The sequence below is a fragment of the Bombina bombina genome, chromosome 2, assembly GCF_027579735.1.
Source record: "Bombina bombina isolate aBomBom1 chromosome 2, aBomBom1.pri, whole genome shotgun sequence".
Lineage (NCBI taxonomy): Eukaryota > Metazoa > Chordata > Amphibia > Anura > Bombinatoridae > Bombina > Bombina bombina.
This window is the reverse complement of record NC_069500.1, coordinates 1,007,670,199-1,007,691,579: the sequence shown is the minus strand read 5'-3', so window position 1 is coordinate 1,007,691,579 and position 21,381 is coordinate 1,007,670,199. Positions and strand designations below refer to the sequence as shown.

General features: G+C 39.4%; 1 protein-coding gene across 1 annotated transcript in view; it reads left to right on the top strand.

The window, feature by feature from the left end:
* LOC128649980 (bifunctional heparan sulfate N-deacetylase/N-sulfotransferase 4) overlaps nt 1-21,381 on the top strand; it is a 904,342-nt gene that overhangs the window by 407,500 nt on the left and 475,461 nt on the right. The gene's annotated exons all lie outside the window — the stretch shown is intronic.

Here is a 21,381-nt window from a genome sequence, read left to right as displayed (position 1 = left end):
TCATTAGGAATATTTTCAGATACCCCCACATTTCTTAAACCTCTCCCCACTCCCCAATCAAGATATACATGTGCCATAGGCACTGCAAGTTTCATTCCCCCAATCCCTTTAACTGCTAGAGTCTTTCCAGGGATAATGTTCTCAGAGTTCACTAGCTTTGGATGCACCATAGTCACTTCTGCACCTGTGTCCCTTAGCCCTAGGGTTACCTTATCTCCAACAGTCACAGGTTGCAAGTTCTCATGGTTGTTTTCCTCTGGACAGGTAACAAACAAAACAGATGCTGGTACTTCTGAGGGATTACTCCCTCCAGCTGATTGCCCCAAGTTAATCCTCTCTGGGCAAGTGGAGCTGATGTGGCCCACTTTGTTGCAAACAAAACATCTGCGGGTATCCCCCTGCCCAGATGCAGCACTTGCCCCTCCTTTCCCAGAGGGAGCAGACACACTGGATAAAGGCACAGCAGGTTTTGTGAAGGGGGGTCGTGCAGCAGCTCCTTTACAGGTGGATCCCCCTTTAGAAAAGGATTTCCTCCCATTCTCTGGAGACCTGTTAGCTGTGTAAAAATCAGCCAGCTCGCCAGCTTCCAACGCTGTTATGGGCTTCCGATCTAAAATCCATTCTTGAACTCCGGCTGGGCACAGCTGCATAAATTGCTCCTTCACCATCAAATCTTCCAGCTCCTCCATTGTGGCAATTTTTAATCCTCTGACCCATTGTTTAAAGGCTGTAATCAAGTTCCCAACCGCTGTAATATAGCTCTCTGACAAACCTTTCTGTAGGGAATGGAATTTCTTTCGGTAAACTTCAGGAGTAAGATTGTATCTCCTCTGCAGTGCAGCTTTAATGGAATCATAGTCCTGATCAAACTCTGGGGTAGTTCAGCAAACGCCTCCAGTGCAGGACCTTTCAGGCTAGAGGTAAGGTACCTGGCCCACTGCTCTCTTGGCAACTGGAACTGTCTGCAAACTTTCTCAAAGCTACGCAGGAATACATCCACATCTCCATCTTTCTCCAGGGTGGGAAAATTCTCTGCACGCACTCTGGGAGCAGGGGGGTCTCTAGGTTCACTAACAACAGGTGAGACCATCCCTCTCTCCAACCATGCAAGCTGTAGCTGATACTCTCTCTCTGCCTGTCATTCATCAGCCTGTCTTTCAGAAGCCTGTCTTTCAGCTGCCAGAGACGCCTGTCGTTCAGCAGCCTGTCTTTCATAAAACTTTGTAATCAGTTCCATGCGCAAACTTGCATCCACTGAGCCCATATGTTTAAGAACAGTTTGCAAATAACAGTCCAATGGATCCCCAGATCCTGATGAATCACCACCCACAGCTGCAGACATTTCTCCTGAGACTTCAACTGGTGTGATTTGGCTGTTATCATATTCAACAAGAGCTTGAATTAGTAAATCTTTGTTCTTTGAACGTATTGGAATATCCCGCTCCTGGCATAGGAGTATAAGTGCCTCTCTAGATCGCTGCTCGTATGCCTCCATAGCAAAAATAAAATAGAAAAGAAAAACAGAGAATAGGGAAGGGGACTGTTTGCAATGTGTGACTATATAATGCACTGAGTTTTAGCCTTTGGAAATTGTAGGAAACAATTTCTTTTAGTACCGGGATTTTCACACTAGCAAATCCTCAAGCACTAAAATCTAATAATAAAAAAAATTATCTGCACCGCTGCCTACCAATTTGTGACGAACAAAGGTTATCCAACCCTGCGCCAGTCACTTATTTGGTACAGAAAGGGTTTTCAGCCCCCTTTTCTGTCACCAACAGGTCACAATCTAGCCACACCAGGCAAGCTTGTGATTCAGTTTAGTGGGTGTAAGAGTTAATCCCACTCCCTAGTCTGTACTAGACGTAAGAGAAATGCCCTAAACTCCCTTTTAATGCCACCCACACTAAACCAACAATCCTATAGCTCAAAATACTGCCACCACTCAAGATTTATTAAAGGGAAAATCATAAGGAAAAACCCAGACTTTACACATTAACTCTAGAAATATAATTTAGCAGAAAATAACCTAAATTATACAGTTCTAATATTCCAGTCTCTTTCAGTAACGGTTCAATTATTAGACAAAGGCCAAACTTAATAAAGGAATCATTTATTATGCCAAAAATATTATGCACAATGCATTATTAATAAAAAGTTGTTACAAATAAAATTACACACGCAAACAGTGTTTTAAAATAAAAAGGAGAAAAACAGAATTGAATACTTTCCTAGTCTTCAAGATTTGCGCCAGGGGAATGGCAGAAGAAGATGGCTCCTTACTCTGTACAGCAGCTCCCCTTGTAAGAATGACAATCTTATTGTTAAAAAATAAGATTCTTAAACCCTACTTTTCAGAGATCAGGTTGCTTAACCACACCCTCCTGGGCGGGCTAAGAAACCCCCCTGTCTTTACAACCTTCAATAGACTAATTTCTTGCCTGAATTTATACAATCCATTATCATTCCTGCTAGGTAAGAAATTTTTATATTTACATATTTAGAACCTCTTAGTTTTATTGGGAGAACCGGTTGGATATCAAATATGCCATAGGTTGTCATATTTACCTGCCGTTAAGGTTATAACAGTTTTAACCCACATATGTACATAATATACCAATGTCCTGTCAGTGACCTGGCCAGTTTTTGTAATGAAGGGCCTGTTTTGCATCAGGCATTCTATTGACAGCTTAAGCCATAAACTTTATCCTGTGTATCTCTGTGACTAAGAGTTTCAGTGACTTTATGACCCAATGCATACACACTAAAATTTGGTGGCTATTTAGGGGGTTCTGGCACTTCAAAGAAAATACAAACACAATTCTTCTTGAAAACAAATAACTGTTTTGAGTGCCAGCTACACAAAGTTAACTCCTTAGCAGCTGTATCCTGAGATATTTATGACATACCTGGTCAAAATAATTACAAAGTTGCCTGTAAAATAAATATTAATCCTAAAAAAGCTACAATATAATTAAAATTTATATTGTAGCTATATTAGGGTTTATTTTACAGGTAAGTATTTAGTTTTAAATAGGAATAATTTATTTAATAAGAGTTAATTTATTTTGTCAGATTTAAATTATATTTAAGTTAGGGGGGTGTTAGTGTTAGGGTTAGACTTAGCTTTAGGGGTTAATACATTTATTATAGTAGCGGTGAGATCCGGTCGGCAGATTAGGGGTTAATTATTGTAGGTAGGTGGAGGCGACCTTCGCGGCTCCTGGAGCGGCTCCATCTTCAAGACATACGGCGATGAGCATCCTCTTCTTTCGATGGCTAACGACGAATGAAGGTTCCTTTAAATGACGTCATCCAAGATGGCATCCCTTAGATTCCGATTGGCTGATAGAATTCTATCAGCCAATCGGAATTAAGGTTGAAAAAATCCTATTGGCTGATCCAATCAGCCAATAGGATTGAGCTCACATTCTATTGGCTGATTGGAACAGCTAATAGAATGCGAGCTCAATCCTATTGGCTGATTACATCAGCCAATAGGATTTTTTCAACCTTAATTCTGATTGGCTGATAGAATTCTATCAGCCAATTGGAATCTAAGCAACGCCATCTTGGATGACGTCATTTAAAGGTACCTTCATTCAGCAAGAAGACGTCATTGGAAGAGGATGCTTCGCGCTGGATGTCTTGAAGATGGAGCCACTCCGCGTCGGAAGGATGAATATAGAAGATGCCGTCTAGATGAAGACTTCTGCCCATCTGGAGGACCACTTCTGCCCATCTGGAGGACCACTTCTGCCGGCTTCGTTGAGGACATCTTGCTGATTGGATGAAGACTTCTCCCGGTAAGTGAATCTTCGGGGATTATTGTTAGGATTTTTTAAGGGCATATTGGGTGGGGTTTTTTTTAGGTTAGGGCTTTGGGCTGCAATAGAGCTAAATTTCCTTTTAAGGGCAATGCCCATCCAAATGCCCTTTTCAGGGCAATGGGGAGCTTAGGTTTTTTTAGTTAGGGTTTTATTTGGGGGGTTGGTTGTGTGGGTGGTGGGTTTTACTGTTGGGGGGTTGTTTGGGCCATTGATAGTTTTGTTTAGGCTAGGGTTTTTTTTAATTTGAGGGGTCTTTTTTATTTTGATATTGCTCTTAGATTAGGTGTAATTAGTTTAAATATCTTGTAATTTGTTTTTTATTTTCTGTAATTTAGTGTTTTTATTTTTTTTGTAATTTAGCTAATTATATTTAATTTATTTAATTGTATTTTATTTAGGTAAGTTATTTAATTGTAGTGTAGTGTTAGGTTTTAATGTAACTTAGGTTAGGTTTTATTTTACAGGTAAATTTGAATTTATTTTAGCTAGGTAGTTATTAAATAGTTAATAACTATTTAATAACTGTTCTACCTAGTTAAATAAATACAAACTTGCCTGTAAAATAAAAATAAACCCTAAGCTAGATACAATGTAACTATTAGTTATATTGTAGCTAGCTTAGGGTTTATTTTACAGGTAAGTATTTAGTTTTAAATAGGAATAATTTAGGTAATAATAGTAGGTTTCATTTAGATTTATTTTAATTATATTTGTTAGAGGGTGATAGGCTTAAGGTTAGACTTAGGGTTAGGGGTTAATAAATTCAATATAGTGGCGGCGACATTGGGGGCAGCAGATTAGGGTTAATAACATTATGTAGGTGTTGGCGATGTTGTGGGCAGCAGATTAGGGGTTAATAAATATAATGTAGGTGTCGGCGATGTTGGGGGCAGTAGATTAGGGGTTAATAAGTATAATGTAGGTGGCGGCGATGTCCGAGCAGCAGATTAGTGGTTAATAAGTGTAAGATTAGGGGTGTTTAGACTCGGGGTTCATGTTAGGGTATTAGGTGTAAGCATAACTTTTGTTTCCCCATAGGAATCAATGGGGCTGCGTTACTGAGATTTACGCACGTATAACCAGCTCACCCCTCACTTAAGCAGCGCTGGTGTTGGAGTGCAGTATAGAGCGCAATTTTGCTCTACGCTCACTTTTTGCCTGTTAACGCCGGGTTGATAAAAACCCGTAATACCAGAGCTGTAGTAAAGTGAGCGGTGACAATAAACTGCAAGTTAGAAACGCTCCAAATCTTAAGGATAAGTTGGTGAAAAGCCAGTTTAGGAGAGGTCCTTCTAACTCTGATTGGTTAAGAAAGGACAAGGGGATAAAAGGGAGTTTTCCTTGTGGATACTGTGTTTATTGTGTCCACATGGATAGCACCAAACAGTTCTCAGTCTCTGATCAGAAGATCTATAACATTAGGTTTTTCTTTAATTGTAAGTCAGAAGGAGTTATTTATCTTTTACAGTGCTCCTTCCCGGTCTTTTACGTTGGTAAAATAAAGAGATTGATAAAGGACTGGGTACAGGAGCACCGGGAATATATTTTATACTCCAGAGATACCAATGTCGCTAGACACTTTAATCTGATACATAATGGAGAAGTGGAATCCCTTAAATTTTTGGTTATTGATAAGGGTATAACAAATGGTCGTGAAGGTGATAATGACAGAGTACTGCTTCAAAAAAAGCTAAATGGATTTACAGATTAGGGACTAGAATCCCTGCAGGTTTACATGAAAAATTGGAGTTTGCTTGTTTCCTGTAAGGTGCAATGTAAGAAACTAAGGCCTAGATTTAGAGTTTGGCGTTAGCCGTGAAAACCAGCGTTAGAGGCTTCAGGTTCACCGATCGATCCAGAAGAGCTCCTCCGATGTCCTGATCCAAGCCCAAGCAGGGGGCTGAAGAGGTCCATGATCCGGCTGAAGTCATCATCCAAGCGGGAGCTGAAGAGGTCCATGATCCGGATGAAGTCTTCATCCAAGCGGGAGCTGAAGAGGTCCATGATCCGGATGAAGTCTTCTATCAACGGCGTCTTCAATCTTCTTTCTTCCGGATCCATCTTGCAGACCTCCGACGCGGAACATCCTGCTGGCCCGACGGACTACCGATGAATGAAGGCTCCTTTAAGGGACGTCATCCAAGATGGCGTCCCTCGAATTCCGATTGGCTGATAGGATTCTATCAGCCAATGGGAATTAAGGTAGGAATATTCTGATTGGCTGATGGAATCAGCCAATCAGAATCAAGTTCAATCCGATTATCTGATCCAGCTGATCCAATCAGCCAATCAGATTGAGCTCGCATTCTATTGTACCTGGTTAAAATAAATACAAAGTTACCTGTAAAATAAATATTAATCCTAAAATAGCTACAATATAATTATAATTTATATTGTAGCTATATTAGGATTTATTTTACAGGTAAGTATTTAGCTTTAAATAGGAATAATTTATTTAATAAGAGTTAATTAATTTCGTTAGATTTAAATTATATTTAACTTAGGGGGGTGTTAGTGTTAGGGTTAGAGCTTTAGGGGTTAATACATTTATTAGAATAGCTGTGAGCTCCGGTCGGCAGATTAGGGGTTAATGTTTGAAGTTAGGTGTCGGCGATGTTAGGGAGGGCAGATTAGGGGTTAATACTATTTATTATAGGGTTAGTGAGGCGGATTAGGGGTTAATAACTTTATTATAGTAGCGCTCAGGTCCGGTCGGCAGATTAGGGGTTAATAAGTGTGGGCAGGTGGAGGCGACATTGTGGGGGGCAGATTAGGAGTTAATAAATATAATATAGGGGTCGGCGGTGTTAGGGGCAGCAGATTAGGGGTACATAGGGATAATGTAAGTAGCGGCGGTTTACGGAGCGGCAGATTAGGGGTTAAAAATAATATACAGGGGTCAGCGATAGCGGGGGCGGCAGAATAGGGGTTAATAAGTGTAAGGTTAGGGATGTTTAGACTCGGGGTTCATGTTAGGGTGTTAGGTGCAGACGTAGGAAGTGTTTCCCCATAGACAACAATGGGGCTGCGTTAGGAGCTGAACGCGGCTTTTTTGCAGGTGTTAGGTTTTTTTTCAGCTCAAACAGCCCCATTGTTTCCTATGGGGGAATCGTGCATGATCACGTTTTTGAGGCTGGCCGCGTCCGTAAGCAACTCTGGTATCGAGAGTTGCAGTGGCGTTAAATATGCTCTACGCTCCTTTTTTGGAGCCTAACGCAGCCATTCTGTGGACTCTCAATACCAGAGTTATTTTAAAGGTGCGGCCAGAAAAAAGCCAGCGTTAGCTACGCGGGTCGTTACCGACAAAACTCTAAATCTAGCCGTAAGGTTATACACAGCTTGATTTGTAGATTTATGGTGTATACATCAGTGTTCTATCCGATGGGGTGAATGTCATATAAATAGTGTGAAGGTATTCAGCAACCATAGGGAGATAGAAAATCACAAAATACACTAGGAATTATGTGTTATGTGTGAAAAATGATGATATCTCCTATCTGCTTAACTATGTAATGTATACATCAGTGTTCTATCCGATGGGGTGAATGTCATATAAATAGTGTGAAGGTATTCAGCAACCATAGGGAGATAGAAAATCACAAAATACACTAGGAATTATGTGTTATATGTGAAAAATGATGATATCTCCTATCTGCTTAACTATGTAAGAAGGACAGTGGCATAAATGCATTTATTGTATGTGCTGAAATGTTCCTTTAAGAAAGTGCAAGAAGGTGTATCCTAATTAAACAGCCACAGGTGCTATAAAAGGAGGAGGTCCAGAGAGGACTAAATATGCCCTGACGAGCCCCCATGACACATATCCATTGTGAGGGTGAAACGTGCGTTGGCACGCTGTGTGTTTGACACCTATGTGTCTTTATTCCTTGGAGTAAGTCGACTATCTCCTAGGTGAGAGTGGGAACCATCAGTTACATGGTTGACCAGCTTTGAAATGTTGATGGCTTGCTGTTATGTCTGCACCTGTAGCAAGACATTGCTTTGTGGAATTACACTATGGATAATGCATGACTCTCTACTTTTGTGATACGATGGTTATCCGCAGCAAAGTGAGCAGCACAAGCAGTCGCAAAGACTCATTATACACAATGGGGCCTATTTATCAAAGGTCTTGCGGACCTGATCTGACATTTCGGATCAGGTCCGCAAGACCTCGCTGAATGCGGACAGCAAAATGCTCTCTGTATTCAGCATTGCACAAGCAGCTCACAAGAGCTGCTGGTGCAACGCCGCCCCCTGCTGACTCGCAGTGTACTCGATCCTGTTGAATTGCGGCGATTCCTGTCCGCCTCATCAGAGCAGGCCGACAGAATTATGGAGCAGCGGTCTTGAAGGCTACATGAACGCTGACATACGCATTAAGATAAGTGCAACATTTTGAACAAAAATAATATATAGTGATGTCACGAATAGTTCGCCGGCGAATAGTTCCCGGCAAACATAGCATGTTCGCGTTCGCCACGGCGGGCAAACATATGCGATGTTCGGTCTGCCCCCTATTCGTCATCATTGAGTAAACTTTGACCCTGTACCTCACAGTCAGCAGGCACATTCCAGCCAATCAGCAGCAGACCCTACCTCCCAGACCCTCCCACCTCCTGGACAGCATCCATTTTAGATTCATTCGGAAGCTGCATTCTTAGTGAGAGGAGGGACAGTGTAGCTGCTGCTGATTTAATAGAGAAATCGATAGCTAGGCTAGTGTATTCAGTGTCCACTACAGTCCTGAAGGACTCATCTGATCTCTTTTTAGGGCTAGAACATCAGTCTGCTTTTTTTTTTTTTTTCCTGTGTAATCTAATTGCAGTTGCCTGCCTGCCAGTATGTGTGTCAGGCGAGCAGCGTATACTGTGCCCACCACTCATATCTGGTGTAACAGTAGTGTACATTTAAAAAAAACAAAAAAATTTGACTGTGAAATAATAGCAGACAGCTGCCAGTACCCAAGATGGCCACCAATAAGGCAGATGGGGAGGGTTAGAGAGCTGTTTTGGGGGGAATCAGGGAGGTTGGGGGCTAAGGGGGGATGCTACACCACAGCATATGTAAATATGCTAAAAATTAAATTAAAAAAAATATTAAAAACCTTTTATTTTAGTACTGGCAGACTTTCTGCCAGTAACTAAGATGGCGGGGACAATTGTGGGGTGGGGAAGGGAAGGGAGCTGTTTGGGAGGGATCAGGGGGTCTGATTTGTCAGGTGGGAGGCTGATCTCTACACTAAAGCTAAAAGTAACCCTGCAAGCTCCCTACAAACTACCTAATTAACCCCATCACTGCTAGCCATAATACACGTGTGATGCGCAGCAGCATTTAGCGGCCTTCTAATTACCAGAAAGCAACTCCAAAGTCATATATGTCTGCTATTTCTGAACAAAGGGGATCCCAGAGAAGCATTTACAACCATTTGTGCCATAATTGCACAAGCTGTTTGTAAATAATTTCAGTGAGAAACCTAAAATTGCAAAAAAAAAAATAGTTTTTTTTAAATTTGATCGCATTTGGCGGTGAAATGGTGGCATTAAATATACCAATATGGGCCTAGATCAATACTTTGGGTTGTCTACTACACTACACTTAAGCTAAAATTAACTCTACAAGCTCCCTACATGCTCCCTAATTAACCCCTTCACTGCTGTGCATAAAACATGTGTGGTGCGCAGTGGCATTTAGCAGCCTTCTATTTACCAAAAAGCAATGCGAAAGCCATATAAGTCTGCTATTTCTGAGCAAAGGGGATCACAGAGAAGCATTTACAACCATTTATGCCATAATTGCATAAGTTGTTTGTAAATAATTTCTGTGAGAAACCTAAAGTTTGTTAAAAAGTGAACATTTTTTTTTTATTTGATCGAATTTGGCGGCGAAATGGTGGCATGAAATATATCAAAATGGGCCTAGATCAATGCTTTGGGATGTCTTCTAAAAAAATATATACATGTCAAGGGATATTCAGGTATTCCTGACAGATATCAGGGTTCCAATGTAACTAGCGCTCATTTTGAAAAAAAGTGGTTTTGAAATAGCAAAGTGCTTCTTGTATTTATTTCCCTATAACTTGCAAAGAAAGCAAATAACATGTTAACATTGGGTATTTCTAAACTCAGGACAAAATTTAGAAACTATTTAGCATGGTTGTTTTTTGGTGGTTGTAGATGTGTAACAGATTTTGGGGGTCAAAGTTAGAAAAAGTGTGTTTTTTTCCATTTTTTCCTCATATTTTATAATGTTAGGTGATTTATGCCCTTTATGGATTAAAACCAGACTCTGCATCAACTATGTAATTTTCCATGGGAGTTTTTCCATTGATCCCCCTCCGGCATGCCACAGTCCAGGTGTTAGTCACCTTGAAACAACTTTTCCATCACTATTGTGGCCAGAAAGAGTCCCTGTGGGTTTTAAAATTCGCCTGCCTATTGAAGTCAAAGGTGGTTCGCCCGTTCGCGAACATTTGTGGAAGTTCGCGTTCGCCGTTCGTGAACTTAAATTTATATGTTCGCGACATCACTAATAATATACTTACGACCCAGTGTACAGTCTAATATGTAGTTACTTTGCTAAGGGAAACGTGATGTGTCTCTATAAAGAATACAATACCCAATGATGAGTGCAAGTGTACCAACTATTGTACTGTAAGTTTGACCTTATGTGCAGTCTGATCTGCGGTCATTTCTGGGAACGAGACTGTCTGTAACAAACACGTTGTGGGACCTAGTGTGCAGTTTATACTGCGGTCCAATTTCATGTCTGTTCGTTTATATGCATGAGTCCAGCTGGTTCTATAACTAGTTGATCTTATATATGTTTGCATTCTATATGGTTATTTAGTATCTGACCACATGCAGGCTAGTTACTAGTTGTAAATACTGTGTATGTACTGTTTCAAGGTTCCCCTGTATAGATATATGTATATATATATATGTTTGTTTGAGATATGTTTGCTCTATGCAGTGCTACAAGGCTTAAATGGGTGAATGCCAATTGGATGTATTGAATAGTTTATTAAACTGATATTTATATCTCTTCTTGACCCACTGCAATCTGGATTTCGTCCCCATCACTCTACAGAGACAGCAATTGTCAAGGTTACCAACGATCTACTTACAGCAAAATCCAAATGCCACTTCACTCTGCTTATCCTCCTTGACCTGTCTTCAGCCTTTGACACTGTTGACCACCTCTTCTGCTCCAAACCCTCAAATCAGCTCTCTTGTGGTTCTCTTCCTATCTGACTAACCGTACATTTGGTGTAGCCTTCTCCGGAGCATCCTCTGCCCCGTTACCACTTTCTGTTGGGGTACCTCAAGGCTCTGTCCTCGGTCCTCTTCTGTTTTCAATCTACACGTCATCATTAGGTTCCTTAATAAAGTCCCATGGGTTTCAATATCATTTGTATGCCGATGACACCCAAATCTACCTCTCTGCACCAGACCTACCTCCTTCCTTACTAACCCGTGTCACTAACTGTCTTTCTCATATCTCATCTTGGATGTCCTCTCACTACCTTAAGCTAAATCTCTCCAAAACTGAACTCCTTATTTTCCCCCCTTCTTCCAATGTATCCACCCCCAAAAATTCTATAACTGTTGATAATTCCATCATTACTCCTACCCCGCATGCCCGATGTCTTGGAGTCCCACTTGACACAGATCTTTCCTTCACTCCTCACATTCAGTCCTTGGCTAAAGCCTGTCGCTTCCACCTTAAAAACATCTCTAAAATTAGATATTTCCTTACACAAGATACAACTAAGATTTTAATCCACTCTCTCATCCTTTCCCGCCTCGACTACTGCAACTCCATCCTCTCAGGTCTACCTAGCAGCCGCATACCTCCTTTACAATCCATTATGAATGCCTCTGCCAGGCTCGTCTTCCTTACTCGTCGCTCTTCATCTGCTGCACCTCCCTGCCAATACCTTCACTGGCTTCCACTTGCCTCTAGGATTATACACAAAATCCTCACTCTGACATACAAAGCTCTCAAATGCAATGTCCCCTCCTACATTTCCGAACTTATCTCCAGATACTCTCCCTCCATCCCCTTCGATCAGCTTAGGATCTCCTCCTCTCCTCCTCTCTTGTTTCTTCCTCACATTCCCATTTACAGGACTTCTCCATACTGGCCCCCATCTTGTGGAACTCCCTGCCTCGCTCCATAAGACTCTCCCCTAGTTTTAACAGCTTCAAGCGCTCCCTAAAAACTGTACTATTCAGGGATGCTTACAACCAACACTAACCTTTCCTAACTCCATTGCTTTCCCCTTGAACCCATTAGAATGTAGGCCTATGAGCCCAGCTGTTTGCAGATCGCCTTCATAAGAGCCGACTGCAACAGTGAAACTCTCAGCAGGGCCATCTACCCACTTGATCCCTACAAAAGCTATCCTGTATACCGACTATGTTTACAGCACTGTGGAATTTGTTGACACTCTACAAATATTTTCATAATAATAATAATAATAATGAGAAATAGAGTAAACCAAGTCTCTATGGGAGGTGCGCAAAGTTCAAAAAGGATGTTCAGTATGAGGATGTTCCCAGGGTATTCCGAAGAAGCGGGCAGCACTCTTGTAAAGTAAGGATGGGTACCTGTAAATCAAAGAGAAAGAGAGAGGCGCCTCATGGGACAGTATCGAAACAACCAAATCAGGTATACAAAGGGACAGCCCGTAATGGGGTATACTCACAAGGAGAGCGGCATATAAGGATGCCTAGTAGAGCGGGACGGGACTACAAGTCGCCCGACAGACGTGCACAGCAGTGCGTGGAGACGTCGGGTCACGGGGTCGGTTCAGCCAATCAGCGGCCAAGGAGAACCAGCATCGAACGTCACAGCTGTTCAAGGAGTAACCTATGCAAGGCTTGACGTATGATCGGCAGGTCATCAAACCAATCAGGATAATGGATCAGGATAATGAAGAGCAAGGAGTGATATAGATAAAAAAACTCGTATTTATTGAGTTAGTTAAAAACAATTAGCATACAGCAACGCGTTTCTCGACCTACGGGTCGTTTCATCAGGCTGATACTGCCTATCTCACAACTTGCTCTACTTATAGTATTTAATATCCTATCAAATGCTGACCTCACTCACACACCCCTGTAGGGGGCCAATCAGATAGCCAAACACGGAATTGGTTGGTGGCCATTCACATTCGTCATATGGGTGGGGTGTGTGTGTGACGTAAGCCACATCGGCTTTCAGATAAATTTGAAATTAAAAGTGAAAACAATTCATCTTAACATAATATTAATATATATATATATATAACAACTCTAATAAAAATGATAAAATATACACAACTAATCACAATATTAAACAACTTCTTTGATCCTTGGTGTAACGACTTTGAGTAATAATGACACACTTCATGTATATATATATAGTAGCGTCAATGCAACCAAATAATAAAGAGTTGCGTGATTTCGAATAAACGTTACTATACAAAATGTGTCTTTTCTGGCAAACATGTGTCCTAGTCTCACAGATAAAACAGACCATTAAAGCCTAGCATGCATCACATATAAATTATAAAAAACAAATATATTATATATATATAAAAATTATAAACAAAGGGACCCAGACATGACATCGGACTCCCCCCAAACTCTAACTAATTGATAAGCTATGGTCATAACATAATACATAATATAATATAAAAAGGATAGAGATTAGTATCCTTTCTAACGCTGTCCTATAATCATGGCTCATATATTGAGAGAGACTTAATATGGCCCTTTTTAGCATATATATTACCCATATACAGGTGTAAGTTTGCCAAACAAGGACTATTTTTAAAATATATAAAATCAGTCCCGATAATTAATGATAGCATGGAGATATACACATAACCTGTCGACTTTAGTCCAACGGGCCGAGGCTCAGTGAAGGAGAGGGAGACCTAAGGGAGCCAGTCACTGGAAGGCGGCCAAATCAATACATAGATTCAGGCCGTCAGGGTGCATACTCTTTAGTACATGGATCCAGTAGGTCTCCCTCTGCCTAAGTCTGAAAAAACGATTATATAAATGAGACTTAGATATATGTTCGATGGGATTGATGGAAAAGCATTTGAGATCACCATTATGAGCATTGTTACAGTGTCTGGAGACACTGTGAAGTCTATAGTTATTTCTCATATTACGTTGGTGCTCAGCCCACCTAGTACTAAGGCGCCTACAAGTGCGCCCCACGTACTGCATTCCACAAATGCATGTCAACAAATATACAACATAATTGGATGCACAGGATACATGCCCAGTTATAGTGTATGATTTATGGGTAATGCTAGATCTAAAAGTTTTTTGTTTATTGTTAACAAATGTACACATCTTGCATCTATTAGACCTACATTTAAAAGAGCCTGATGGTAATTGGCATACTGATAGATGGTTACGTGTAGGTGGTGTCTTGTGTTTCACCACTTTACTAGGAGCCAGCAATGTTTTTAGAGTGGGAGCCTTTCTATAGACTACTCTTGGTTTATTGTCCAACTGTTTTCCTAGAATGGGATCTTTCATCAAAATCTCCCAATGTTTGTAAATGATTTGTTTTATTAGGTGGTGGTTGGAATTGTACTGAGTTATGAATAGAGGGCATTTGTTAATTCCCTCAGCCTTCTCTGCTTGGGTGGTAGCAGTAAGGAAATATTTCTCTCTATCATCAAATTTAGCCCTACTGTACCCATTATTAATGATGTATGTTGGGTAGTTTTTCTCAATGAAACGTTCTCGTAAAATGAGACTCTGAGACTCATAATCGGATATAGAGCTACAATTGCGGCGGACTCTTCTAAATTGCCCATAAGGCACATTTTGTTTCCAAGGATGGTAATGGCAACTCTTGAAGTCCAGAAAGCTGTTGCAGTCAACCGTTTTAAAAAAGGTGGTGCTAGTTACCTTCCCATCAGTGAAACAAAGATTTAGATCTAAGTAAACAATAGATTTATCATTGATGACACTCGTGAAGTTTATACCTCTATTGTTAGAATTTAGATGATCTATAAATAGATTAGCAGAGGACTGATCGCCCCTCCAAATGAATATGAGGTCATCTATAAATCTGCCATAGAATACCAGGTTCGCCCCAAAAACCGATTCATATATATAATGTTGTTCGAAGTAACCCATGAATAGGTTAGCGTAGCTCGGGGCGAACCTGGTACCCATGGCAGTACCTCTTGTCTGTAAAAAGAACTCATCCTGGAACACAAAATAATTGTGTTCCAGGATGAAAGTGATCAAGTCCAATATAAAGACTCTTTGATTCTCAGGAAGGTACATATCTCGTTCTAAGTAATGGGATACTGCTAGCAGCCCCAACTCGTGGGGGATATTGGAATACAGTGCTTGGACATCGCATGTTATCCATATAATTTCTGAAGAGATCTGCATTGGCTCTAATTTCTTCAGAAGGTCTGTTGAGTCCCGAATATATGACTCGAGACCCAATACATACCTCTGTAGAAAATAATCCACGTATGAAGATACATTGTCCGTAAGACTGCCTATCCCTGCTATTATGGGACGGCCTGGAGGACATTTGTTGTCCTTATGTATCTTAGGAAGGTGGTAGTAAAAAGCCTGGTTGGGCTCATTGGGTACCAGGTAATCCTTTTCCTTTTTATAAAGTATCCCTTCCTTAAAAGCACCTTCTACGATATCTCTAAGGGTAGCTCTATATCTCGCAGTAGGATCCGAGTTGAGTTTTGTATAATAGGAGGTGTTAAATAAAATTTTTCTTGCTTCCACAAGATAATCATCTATATCTTGTAGGACCACCCCTCCGCCTTTGTCGGCCTGCCTAATGATGAGGGATTTGTTGTTTCTGAGGGTTAACAAAGCTCTTTTTTCATTGGCAAACAAATTCTCTTGTCTATTATTTATCTTTTTGGGAATTTTTTCAAAATCATCGCTGACCAATTGTCTAAATATTTCGATATGTGCATTATTAGTAAGCTGTGGTACAAAATTAGATTTGTTTCTAAAAGATGTATGTATATAGCCATCACATAATTGATCTAATAAGCTATCAGGCTCGTAGACGGCAACAGTTTGCTGTCTGAGTCTTGCTTCCATAGAATCAGTTAAAATGGGCCTCTGTGTGTTATCCCTAAGCAATTTCTCAGCAAAAAACTTTTGCATGGACAATTTCTGTGTAAATTTATTTAGGTCTACGAAAAGTGAGAAAATATTATGTTTGATGGAGGGACTATAGGATAGGCCTTTACCAAGAACCCGTATCTCATCATTTGTTAGTGTATGAGATGAAAGGTTATAAATGCCTTTTTTCAAGGTCTGTAATCGTGTCTCTTTGAGGGCTGTACTTCGTCCTCTGCACCCTCGTTTCCGTGTGGTCTTTTGCCTTTTGGGGGGGCAGTTAAAGAGACCACAGGTTCTAGATAACTGGCAATTGTTTTCTGTTTCCAGGTGGATTGTCTGGGGCCTAACTCTAAAAAATTAGGAGAAGAATTATTCGCAGAAGCTCCTGTTTGGTTCACATTTTCAACATATGGGCTTAAGTTGGGAATACAATTTCGACTAGTGTCATTTACATAAGAGTGGCCATTATTGTTAACCATTGGTCTATTAGTGGTTTGTGATCTATTTGAAGAGTCACGATAATCAGAAGTAGACGTGTCTCTAAAATGTGATGTACCTTTATTTCTAGAGGAGTGACCTCTCCAATCTCCATAATTCTGATTGGATGAAGGATGATTCGAATGTGTCAAGTTAGCCCGTGTTGAGTGAGAGTGCTTATTAGCATTATATATGGGTCTTTGTGAGTCGTAATGTGATCTATAGTGGGGGCGTTCGTAATCATATCCATTATCGTTCTTTCGATCAGTATAATTAAAGTGTTGTTTGTTTGTCCACTCACTATAATTGTTGGGTCCCCCTCTTTCATGTTGTATAAATGACCTATGGGGATCTCTATTGTAATCATCATATGAATGGCCATATTCACTATTATGATCATTATAGGGCTGCCTATTTTCTCTATAGTGTGACTGATTTATACTTTTATTTCCACTCCTATCTTTATTTTTATTTTTATTTCTAGAGTAGTTCACCACTGTCCAATCATTATTTTGGTCAGTTAAATACCCTAATCCAGGGGTCTGGGGGTAATTTGAATTTCCCTCAATTACAATATTACTCACTAAAGAGGGTTCTGATGGATTTACTTTAGTATTTTTATTTTTATTTTTATTGCTATTTTGGCCCTTATTATAGGTGTGAACTTGGCCCTTTGAGTAGTCTTCATCATCTCTCATGAGTTTTTTATTTTTAATTGACATAAGTTCTTTTTGAAAATTATCTGTTTTTTGCAACACCATCGAGTTAAGTTCATCGTATAATTGGGAATTTTTAAATTTATCTAAGCTATTCTGGATGGAGTCAATTTCTTTTGAGATCTGCTCAACCAATGTTTTCCTATGGGTAATTAAAATTTTCATGAGTGTGATGGAGCAGCCATCTAATGCTTCCTCCCATTTGGCATTAAGATTTAAATCATCTTTGAATGAACAATTTTTAAAAACTCTTAACCCACGAAAATGTGTACATTTGTTAACAATAAACAAAAAACTTTTAGATCTAGCATTACCCATAAATCATACACTATAACTGGGCATGTATCCTGTGCATCCAATTATGTTGTATATTTGTTGACATGCATTTGTGGAATGCAGTACGTGGGGCGCACTTGTAGGCGCCTTAGTACTAGGTGGGCTGAGCACCAACGTAATATGAGAAATAACTATAGACTTCACAGTGTCTCCAGACACTGTAACAATGCTCATAATGGTGATCTCAAATGCTTTTCCATCAATCCCATCGAACATATATCTAAGTCTCATTTATATAATCGTTTTTTCAGACTTAGGCAGAGGGAGACCTACTGGATCCATGTACTAAAGAGTATGCACCCTGACGGCCTGAATCTATGTATTGATTTGGCCGCCTTCCAGTGACTGGCTCCCTTAGGTCTCCCTCTCCTTCACTGAGCCTCGGCCCGTTGGACTAAAGTCGACAGGTTATGTGTATATCTCCATGCTATCATTAATTATCGGGACTGATTTTATATATTTTAAAAATAGTCCTTGTTTGGCAAACTTACACCTGTATATGGGTAATATATATGCTAAAAAGGGCCATATTAAGTCTCTCTCAATATATGAGCCATGATTATAGGACAGCGTTAGAAAGGATACTAATCTCTATCCTTTTTATATTATATTATGTATTATGTTATGACTATAGCTTATCAATTAGTTAGAGTTTGGGGGGAGTCCGATGTCATGTCTGGGTCCCTTTGTTTATAATTTTTATATATATATAATATATTTGTTTTTTATAATTTATATGTGATGCATGCTAGGCTTTAATGGTCTGTTTTATCTGTGAGACTAGGACACATGTTTGCCAGAAAAGACACATTTTGTATAGTAACGTTTATTCGAAATCACGCAACTCTTTATTATTTGGTTGCATTGACGCTACTATATATATATACATGAAGTGTGTCATTATTACTCAAAGTCGTTACACCAAGGATCAAAGAAGTTGTTTAATATTGTGATTAGTTGTGTATATTTGATCATTTTTATTAGAGTTGTTATATATATATATATATATTAATATTATGTTAAGATGAATTGTTTTCACTTTTAATTTCAAATTTATCTGAAAGCCGATGTGGCTTACGTCACACACACACCCCACCCATATGACGAATGTGAATGGCCACCAACCAATTCCGTGTTTGGCTATCTGATTGGCCCCCTACAGGGGTGTGTGAGTGAGGTCAGCATTTGATAGGATATTAAATACTATAAGTAGAGCAAGTTGTGAGATAGGCAGTATCAGCCTGATGAAACGACCCGTAGGTCGAGAAACGCGTTGCTGTATGCTAATTGTTTTTAACTAACTCAATAAATACGAGTTTTTTTATCTATATCACTCCTTGCTCTTCATTATCCTGATCCATTATCCTGATTGGTTTGATGACCTGCCGATCATACGTCAAGCCTTGCATAGGTTACTCCTTGAACAGCTGTGACGTTCGATGCAGGTTCTCCTTGGCCGCTGATTGGCTGAACCGACCCCGTGACCCGACGTCTCCACGCACTGCTGTGCACGTCTGTCGGGCGACTTGTAGTCCCGTCCCGCTCTACTAGGCATCCTTATATGCCGCTCTCCTTGTGAGTATACCCCATTACGGGCTGTCCCTTTGTATACCTGATTTGGTTGTTTCGATACTGTCCCATGAGGCGCCTCTCTCTTTCTCTTTGATTTACAGGTAATAATAATAATACCTATTTTGTGTGCTGCTTTTCCCTTCTTTCTTTAGGAGATCAATAGAAAGCCCTAATCTTTCTTTCTTAGTTTTTATATATATTTTACAATATAAGGGAAGCACCGAAAAGTAACTAATAGCGGTATTAACTACTCTCTCTATCTCTCTATATAAAAAAATAACATTAAATTACAAAGAAATAATCTAAAATTACAAAAAAATAAAAAACTCTAAAATTACAGAAAAAGATAAACAAATATATCAAAAATAAAATAAAATTAAACCTAATTCCTATGAAAATTAAAAGCCCCCCCCAAATAAAAACACCTCCTACTAATAGCCCTTAAAAGGGCCTTTTGTAGGGCATTGCCCTAAATTAAACAGCAATTTTACATTTAAAAATTACTAAATCCCCCCTAACAGTAAAACACCCCACCCACCAAACCCCCCAAAATAAGAAAAAAACTAGCACTAAAAAAAAACAAAGTACCCATTGCCCTTTAAATCAGCCTATATGATGAGAGCTACTGAAATCGTATTGACTGATTTGAACAGCCAATAGGATTTCAGTAGCTCTTATCCTTATGGCTGATTTAAAATTTCAGCCAATATGAATGCAAGGTACCTCAAATGTATTGTGGTACCTTGCATTTAATATTTAGTGTACAATGGACATCGGATCAAGAGAAGCCTCCATGCCGCCAAGGACCGCCGCCGATAAGGACTGCTGCTGAGGATCCACGCATCAGGGAAGACAGCTCCGCACCCGCTCCGCACCTCTGCTTCGCACCGCCAGTGAGGACTGCCACTGAGGATTCATAGCTCCGCACCGCCGCTCTGCACTGCTTTTGCTCCGGATGAAGATAGAAGATGATAGAGCTGCCTGGAAGAAGACCATCTCCATGGGACTTCAGGAACGGTAAGTACCTATTTGGGGCTTAGTGTTAAGATTTTTTTTAAATGTTTTTTTATTTTTTTTATTTTTAAGATTAGGGATTTAATGGGCTGTAAAAGAGCTGATTGCCCTTTTAAGGGTAGTAAAAGAGCTGAATGCCCTTTTAAGGCAATACCCATACAAATGCCCCTTTGGGGCAATGGGTAGTTTAGGTTTTTTTTAATGTTAGTTTTTTTTTATTTTGGGGGGTTTGGTGGGTGGGGTTTTTTTACTGTTAGGGGGTAATTGGTAATTTCTTTAGGTAAAAGAGCTGTTGAACTTAGGGCAACGCCTTGCAAAAACCCTTTTAAGGGCTATTGGTAGGTTAGTATTAGATTATGGGTTGTTTTTTTATTTTGGGGGGGATTTTTTATGTTTATAGGGGTATTAGTTTAGGTTTAATTTTTTTATTTTGGATAGCTTTGTTTATTTTTTTCTGTAATTTTACATTTTTTATTTTTTGTAATTTTAGCTTTGGGGGCAGGCTTATCGTCTAGTTTTATATAAATCTGTAAAAAAAACATTGAGATTGTGTATGTTTTCACTGTGGAAATGAAATACAAATTATATCAACTGATCCAGCCAGTGAGAACACATTTTTAAATGATAAGTTAATTAGTGATACCTAGTTAACCGGTTATCACACAAATATTAACCATGCATAAAATTTTTTTACAACTGATCAAGAACTTACTGGTTATAAATAATTTTCATCTTTAATATTTATCAATAATGTTGCACACAAATTAAACTCTAAAGCTCTTTGATCTGGCAAGATTATCTAAGAAGGCTTATTAGTAATGCAAGGTCGCTAAAATACTTTTAGAATAATTTTAGAAATTTTAGCTTAATAATTTATTTTTCTTGCTATGCAGTGTACTGGATGTGAAGGAATAGTACATAAATTACAATAAAAAAATTGTATGAATTCTCTCCATATTTTTGATCATCAGACCCTTTATGAGATTTTTCAAAATCTATGTTCCACCTTGTCAGGCACTGACACTTTAGCCAAACCCAATGTCTCCATAACCTCCTCAGCTATCAGAAGGACTGTACCTTTATATTAGAAATTATTTTTCAAGGTAGAGTATTTAACAGTTTCTTTTGATCTCCCAAGAACAATACTAAAAAACATTTATTTTATTATTTTGGAACCCACTGTGATAATCACATCATATAGTAGACCAGTGTTTAGTTAGTTAAGCTCAATTCTGCATATCATGTGCATTGAAAGGGACCCGATTTAGCAAACTTTAACATGTTATTATACATTGTTTTCTTAACAGATTA